Source organism: Vicugna pacos, chromosome X (genome assembly GCF_048564905.1).
Source record: "Vicugna pacos chromosome X, VicPac4, whole genome shotgun sequence".
NCBI classification, from domain to species: Eukaryota; Metazoa; Chordata; class Mammalia; order Artiodactyla; family Camelidae; genus Vicugna; species Vicugna pacos.
In genome coordinates this window covers 2,198,956-2,207,823 of record NC_133023.1, presented here as the reverse complement: position 1 = coordinate 2,207,823, position 8,868 = coordinate 2,198,956, and positions in this window count along the sequence as shown.

The window sequence follows — 8,868 nt, the reverse complement described above, 5'->3', positions numbered from 1 at the left end:
CAGGTGCCTTGCTGCACTTTTTCCTAATTTTGTAATGTTCTTCCTTTGGGAATGCATCTTCCTTTCAGAACGTGTGTCGCTCAGTAAGCTCTGGGGAGTAAAACCGTGCTTACAGGGGACCAGCCAGGACGTGGCGAGCATGACTGACTGAGCACAAGGCTGTGGAGAAATGCGGTGGGGAGGTTTCCACGGGCATGAGGTCACAATCATCCTTCTTCCCTGGGGAGGGATGATGTCTGCCCTTCAGGCAGCAGAGATGCAGGGAGAGATGGTCCACGCCGGCCTCTTTTGTGTGGACTTCGCACTGGTGGTGACCACTCTTCTGTTGAAATCGGGGGAGCCTGGAAGAATCCAAGGGGAAAGATCTAGAATGTGATTTGCTGCCAACATAGAGCTCACCCAACTCCTACCAACTTGAGTAATAAGGACGCTTATTAATTTCACTGAACAAGATACTCAGAGGAACACGGTTCCTGATTCGTTGTCTTTCCTCTGAGACATCTCCAGGGATTTTTCAGGAGGAGGGGCAGATTTAAGTATATTTACTTTTAATATTTTTTCAGTTTTATTGAGCTACAATTGACTTACAGCACTGTATGCGTAAGGCGCACAGCGTAATGGTTGGACTTCCATCCATCAACAAGTGATGGCCTCAGTAGGTTTAGTGACCATGCATCCTCTCTTATAGGTACAGGATTAAAGAAATAGAAAACAAAATTGTTTTGCCTTGCGATGAGAACCCTTAGGATTTGTCCTCTTTACAACATTCCTGGCTGACATACAGCCATGTTAACTATTTTTATCATGTACGTTACATCCCCAATACTTACTCATCTTGTAACGGGGACTTTGTGTCTTATCTGCCTTCATGCATTCCCCCCCCCCCCCGCCCACTTCCTCCCACCCCTGGAAACCACAAATCTGAGTTGGTTTGTTTTCAGAGTTTCATTGACCCACCACGTTATGTTACTTCCTTTATCCCACCCGTCAGCCCCCTTTTGCACGTCACGGTTCTCCATCTGTGATGTTCCGTCCACAAGACCGCCACCAACGGTCCCATCAGAACAGCCTCACACATCTGCCCTCTAGGCTGTGGTTAAAAACTTGGATTGCATTTTTTTCCAGTATGCCCTCCTGACAGCTTTCAAGCTTTATGCCTCATTTGTCGCCTCCTGGTCCACAACAGGGAATGCTAATAACAATAATAATAATAATAATAATAATAATAATAATAATAATAATAATAATAATAATAATAATAATAATAATAAAAGCGTGGTCTCCTTTCTTGTGTGACACCCATTTTCAGCCTCACTGCAGACTTCTCTCCCTGTGCCGTCTAGGCATTTTCGGATGCGATAGAAAGTGTCCTGCTCTGGTCTCCCCAGCAAGTTTCACTATGTGAGCCATGAACTTTTCATGTGTGTGTGTGTGTGTGTGTGTGCACGCATGTGCACACACGTGCCTGCGTCAATGTCAATAAGCAAACCAAACGTGGGGGGTGGAGGCCCACCCCAGCTTTGTGGGGCGACCACACCAAAGACAGTTTTCATTCTTTTTCAACTCAAAAGAGCCAAGTTCTTCCAGGCACTGCCGCCTTCAGGCGTTCTTCTGTGTCTCTGATCAGAAATAAGTCTCCTGGGCTTTTCCTGAATCATTCAAAACCAAAGGAAAAGGAGAGTCTGTGTCTTGAGCAACACAGACGAACCTCACGCCCTGGGCCGAGGGAAGGCTCAGCTTTGCAGGGCATGTTGTTCCAACAGCATCTGCCTTTGGAAACTGAAAAGGGGGGGAAGGGGGTGCCCTGCTGGCGGGACCGCCAAGCAGACGGCCGTCCTGGGCAGGGAGCGGACCCCCTGCAGACGTGGCCGTGCGCTGCGTTTTCCCTCCCTGCCGCTCCGAGCCTTGGCAGGCAGTGACCAGCAGTGTCCCGTTTTAGCACCGTGAATATAAAAATATATAAGCCACCTGCACACGTGCTGTGTGAAATCAGGCCAGAAGGAATCACGGGTCTCTGATACCCCGGCGTACGTCGCTTACATATTTTGATTACTTTTTTAAGGATATAGGATATTATAGAAATGCTCAAGAAAGGCGTCAAGTAGCTGTGGATTGAAAAGCTACTTGTTACCATGTGGAACATCCGTTAGAACTTGGTACCGACAGCTTTTCACCGTTCAAATAGTTCATTTACGAAATTCATTACTTTATGGATAAGTAGCCATCTTTAACGGAGCCGCTGTTTTTTTAGCACGAAGTCATTTGTGGACGAGCCCTCACTCTCCAATTGAGCATATACTCAAATGAGTTCATTTGATTTCTGAACGACCGAAGGACTCATTCGTAAAACATGACAAAATCTTTTTTTTTTTTAATAAAATGCTACATGAGGTTGTCATCAAAATCTGTCACGACATAAAGTCTTCAGCCCGTTAAAGGCATCCTCCGGCAGAATGTTCACTGATGTTGAACGGAGAATGAGTCTAAGAGGGGTAGGAAATAGATTTTCAAAACATTTTCATCATAGTTTGAATTTAAGGTTGAAAAGAATGCACAGTGTAAGGGAGAAATATTATCTGAGGCCGGGGAATTCTGAGATCCACGAACAGCCGGGAGGGTGGCGATGCCCACACCAGAAAGGCTCCCAGGCCGGTCCTTCACTCACGAGCCCTCTAGGGTTCAACATTTACAAACGTTGATGTGTGCTTCCTCCAAGGTTCCACGGTGAGTCATTTGTTTGGAAAAAAAAAAAAAGGACTTGTTTCTGCAAAACAATATTAATTACTAATGGCGAGGTTAGCCAACAAGCTCACCAGAGACTGAGTAGCCTGTTACAAGACATATAAAATCCTAAAATGAATTTACCAGAAGAGAACACACCATCCTGATAGTTCAGAATGAAATAGATTAGCACCGACTTTTTAAAAGTAACGTTTTAATAGGTATGTGTATGCATGACTGGGACAGTGTGCTGTTCACCAGAAATGGACATGTTGTAGCTGATGGTACTTCAATAAAAAAAAATTAAAATTAAAAAAATAATGAAAATAACATTTAAAAAATCCTCTTAAATGTTAGTATGCAGAAGGAATCTTTTTTTTTTTTTTTTTTTTTTTTTTTTTTTAGTGGAGGAACTCGGAGGTTGAACCAAGGACCTTGTGCATGCTAAGCCTGCACTCAACCACTGAGCTCTACTCCCGCCTCTTAGAAGGAATCAATTTTAGGATGACCAAGAGTGAGAGGTAGCATTTTATGGAAATTCTGCAGACGTATTCTGGAAACTCTAAACGATTTGCTAGATTGGATTTCTTAAGGAGGCTGGAAGAATTATGAGTTGACCGGAAGGAGAACTTCTGGGCAGACTTTCCCTGAGGCACAAAGACTTAGCTATCAGTGGGTTAAACCAAGAAATGTCAGGACTGAGGCTTGAGGAAATGTTTGTGGGCAATGGACAAAAGTGATGCAGAAAACACTCTGCGTAAAGGAATTCTTAGGTAAACCCCACCTCAGCTCTGGAGAACGTAGTTCAAACAAACCCGTGGGTGGAGTTCATTCAAGGTTGATAAGAACAGGCCACCAGGAAGAAAGGCAGACAGACAAGACGACCTCGTGCAGAAGCCCCATGTCCATTCCTATTGCAGTTCCAAGCTCAGTGTTACAAATGCAAACCTTTGCAGCAACACGGATGGACCTAGAGATGATTGTACGAAGTGAAGTGACTCAGACAGAGAAAGACCAATCATATGGTATCACTTCTATGTTGACTCTTTTTAAAAAAAAAAAAAGATACAAATGAACTTATTTACAACACAGAAGCAGACTCACAGAGATAGAAAACAAACTTAGGGTTACCAAAGAGGGAAGCAGGTTGGGGAGGGATCAATTAGGAGTTTGGGATGAGCAGACACACACTACTGTATATAAAATAGATGAACAACAAGGACCTACTATACAGCACAGGGAACCATATCCCATATCTTGTAACGGTGTATGATGGAAAAGAATCTGAAAAAGAATACACACACACACACACACACACACACACACACACACACACACACAATTGAATCACTGCTGTGCACCTGAAACTAACACATTGAAATCAACTAAACGTCAATAAAAAATGGTTAAAAAAAAAACCCTCAAACCGTTAAGTGTGGAGCCAGTTTTTCCCAGTTTGTCCATCCGTTTATCTGAGTTAAATATTTCTAAAAAGAAATATGTTCATATGATCCATATAGTTTCCCAGATACGCAATTTTCTGACATGCCAAAGTCACAGAAATCTCAGCTCCAGCCAACGAGCAGTGATCTGACGAAACGTACAGAATTCGCGTTGAGAAAGGAACTGTTTAGCTTCCATTTATTTCTTGCCCGTTGGACGTGAGAGTTAAATTCTCCCCCCACTCATGTCTTGCTTTCCCATACAAGCCGCCCTCAGAGGGGATCTCATCGACTTTACTAGACTGTTTATCCAACACTTCGTATCTCCACTTGGGGTTTCTGAGTCAACATACTTGAAAATGAGCCGGTTGAATGCAGCCAGGTGCTCGTCTTGCAGAGTTTTCTTCGGAAGTTCGGCTTGGGCTGGGATTTTGAAACATTTGAGTGTATTTTCTTGTTTGATTTCCTTCTTCCAAAAATCGTCGAACTGACTTTCTTGAGCCGTCACGTCCTCTTTTACCTCCAATTTTATCCATATTGATACTGACAATGATACATTCCTTATCACATGGAAAAACGTTTGTGAGCATAGCCTGAATGTCCTAAGATGATGACTGTGTCATTTGGGGTCATTTCCTAGTTCCTAATATAAACTTAACTCTTTAGTCCACCCAGAATCTGAATATTTGATTTTTGGGTTTGCTCAGACACAAAATAAATCTCCTGTTTTTTTGCATGGCTTTGATTTCTGTTGGAGAGAGAGAGAGAGAGAATGAATAATGTTTTATTGGTTTAAGCTTAAGAGGACATGAATTATTTTCTATGTCCGCAAAACTACTTTTTATTCCGACATCCAGTATTATAGTCAGAATTACTTGTCCCACAAAAAATTTGAAAACAGACTTCATGGAACTGAAGGCTATATTCTGTGTTCCTTCACTTTGTTAAGGTGTTTCTGAGAATTAAGATTATTACATGATATTCATTATAAGCAACCATATACTTACGCTAATAAGGACGTTGTTGGCCAAAGTGGAGTAACTCATTTTGCTGGTCTAACCTTAAATTTGGCTTCTTAAAGTGGAAATGTTAAATGTTATATTTATATAAAAGGCAGATCATCTGCATCTGTACAAGAAACTTAAAAACCTGTCGGGGTAGGAAATGAGCTCAGAGGCAGACACTGAGTTTTGCCCCAAATTGTGCAAAAGGATGGAGGTTAGGACATCGCACAGAAAGGATGCAAAAGGGAAAAAAAAAAAACTGACCTTGAGGATTTGAAGGGAATCCCTTGTCTGTTATATCGTCTGATCTGTGACAATCACAGGTACCTTTGGTTGAAATCATGCAAAATGCATCATTCTAATCATGGAAAGTGCATCATTCTAAGTATATGTGGCAGTGATATAAATGGTCTCAACAACATTTTTACTTCAGACTTTTTTTAAGAACATAAAGTTTATCAGGAAGCATGCTGAGAATATTTTAAAGGGCGTTCAGATCTGCAGCATTGAATGTAACTCAGGGTCTCTTGGCCTGAGGGTTTTATATGTTTAGCTACTATGTCCCACCGTCCCCAGTAAACAGTGACCCTCTTGCGGATAAAGAGGGCTTACTTTTTTTTCCATTCTCAACAGTGAGTCTCTTCCACACACTAGGAATGTAGCTGGACTTTCTAAAGCAATCAGGACTTTTGAAAACCCCAGCTGAACACTGGTTATACATTTTAAATTATCGTTTGAAAAGGAGCACATTGTGAGGTCTGGGGGTCCATCTTTGGGGCAGACCTTGAAGCTCGCGTCCATGTGATGGGGAACATATGTTGCGAAGGCAAAGTTAGGGTTCTCTGTTCCTGAAATAGGTGGTTTCAATTCCAAACGAAGACCCATTTTGTTTTTCGGGTGTATCTCATGGGTGGCCTTACATAAATCATTCAACCTCAGGCATCTTGGAGTCCAGGGGTAAAATTCCATTGCATGACCTTGGGGGCCTGCAGAGAAGGCACCGTGTTGGCTGCACCGAGGCATTCCGTCAGAGACAGGCTCGTAGCTTCAATCAGATGCTCAGAGCCTCTCAGATCGCGGGGTATTCATAACCACCCAGCATTCGTTGGAGCCTGGTCTTTGCTTGTTTCTAAAGTGATGGAGTGAGAATGTGGGGACCTCAAGGTCAGTTTTCACTGTGTAAATTGCATGCATCTATGAATTTTATACCTTCTCACAGCCCAGCTCGCCTTTCCCCAGGATCCTAGCTGAGCACAACTTTGAAAAACATTTCCCCGAGGAGATAAATCATTGCAACCCAAAGCGGATCAGCCCTGTGATGGAATTCCATTTGTCACTGCCCCCAGATTCGAGATTCTGCTTGAAGAATGTGTCAGAAGCCACGGTTGATTGTATCACAGGGAAATATTGTTCAGATATGGCAGAATTACTATCTAGGCCGTAGGAAAGTATCTTTGCCCTCCTCCCCCCACCAAAAAAAAATTGGTGCCAAATAATGGCATGCTGCTTCCGTGCCATTTTGTACAAAGCAGCAACACTTTGCAGTGTGTCCATCAGCATGGCAATTTTGCAAAACGGTACGGCACATTTATGTGCTGGTTTTTCTTTTGCAACGTGTTCACCTCCTTTAAAATCACCCTGTCTGTATTCAGTCCCTCTGCCTTCCAAAGGCTTGCAGACGTCATCACATACATATGGAAACAGGAGGTCATCTTTTTGTGTTTATTTTTCAATGTAAGTATAGTTGATTTACAGTGTTTCAGTTATGCAGCAAAGTGATTCAGAGATATAAATATACATGTATCTTTTCAGGTATATATATATTCTTTTTCAGAGTCTTTTCCATTATACATTATTGCAAGGTATTGAATATAGGTCCCTCTGCTCTACAGTAGGACGTTGGTGTTTTTGTTATATACAGTAGTGTGTATCTTCTAATCTCAAATTTCTAATTTATCTCTCCCCACCTTTCCCGTTTGGTTATCCTAAGTTTGTTTTCTATGTCCATGAATCTGTTTCTGTCTTGTAAATAAGTTCATTTGTACTATTTTTTTTTAGATTCTACATGTAAGTGATATATCATTGTGATATTTGTCTTTCTCTGTCTGACTTACTGCACTTAGAATGATCATCTCCAGGTCCATCCATGTTCCTGCAAATGGCATGATTTCATTCTTTTTCATGGCTGAGTAGTATTCCATCGTACATATACACCACAACTGCTTTATCAAGTCATCTGTCAATGGACATTTAGATTGTTTCTATGTCTTAGCTATTGCAAATAGTGCTGCTGTGAACATTGGGGTGCAGGTGTCTTTTCACATTAGAATTTTCTCTAGATACATGCCCAGGAGTGGGGTTGCTGGATCATATGGTAGGTTTTTAATGAGTCTATTTTTAGTTTTTTAAGGAACCTCCATGTTGTTCTCCACAGTGGCTGCATCAATTTACATTTCCACCAGCAGTGTAGGAGAGTTCTTTTTTCTCTACATTCTCTAGCATTCATTATTTGTAGACTTGTTGAGGAGAGCCGTGCTGACCAGAGGTGCTCATTTTTATCAGCACTGGGGGCAAAACAGTATACATATACATAACATCCAAAGCCAGGGGATGTTAGTCATGGCAGCGCAATATGGTGCAGACAAGAATGCAGGGAAAGAAGTGCCCATCAGAGACTCAGGACAACAGAAGTGAAAGAGGAGACCTTAGCAGAAGGACACCTGTAACAGAAACAATGACGCAAAACACAGCCCTTGTTGTAGCGAGAGAACCAAGTCTGAATAAACATGTGAGCATGAAGACTTGCCCTTGGAAATTCCATCAGTAGGTGCTGAGGGTCTGCGCCCCCCTCCCTGAGTTGCTGCCTGGAGAATGTGTCCGTTATGTGTATATTTTTAAAAGAGGCTGTGTCCCCTTGTACCCTGCCGCTTGTGGAGAAATCAGCTTTTTATTTGCCCTCTGCAAGGTCTTTGCATGGAAGCCGTGCCGTGTGGCAAAGAGGTTGATGGGTAGTGTTTCCCCTCATATGGGAAAACCACAAATAATCAGAAGAGAAATCTCCGCAGGCTTCCAAGTTGAGACAGTGCGTTGAAAAGGTCTTCTCTCTCTCAAAAAAAAAAAAATGGAGCTTTATTTCTGTTGTCATGGTACTTGTTCTTTTTATGGGAAGGAAATTGGGGACGTTGGCAAGAGACGATGCAGTGGACCAGAGAGCATTCCCAGTGAGTGAAGAGGTAACACAGACATTTCAACAAAGGGGCAGAGAGAACCCCTCATGCATGGTGGATGGGATTACAGAACGCTGCTCCAGGAAGTCCCAAGGGGCAGGGGTGAGTGACAAGGCAGTGGGTGGGCGATGTGCGCCATTTCTACGCCACTTGGCACGCTGCCTCACCCCGATACCATGCTTCTGCCTTAGAGCCACCATCTCCCATCTCTGACACAGTTATTAAGAATGGGAGGTTACTGTTCCCTCAATGGATGCCCGTCACCCAGGTGGCTTCAACCATTGTTGTCCTAGGGAAGTAAAATTGAGACACAAGGGGGTATCACATAGGTAGGGGTTGGACTCGGGGCCAAAGCAGGTGACAGACAGGTTTTGTGAGTTCACAAGGACATCTCACTTGGCCTGCAAATTGGCTTTTTAAAAAATATCTAACCTGTAGTTACGTTAAGTTCAATACACATCATCGCTGTTCTGT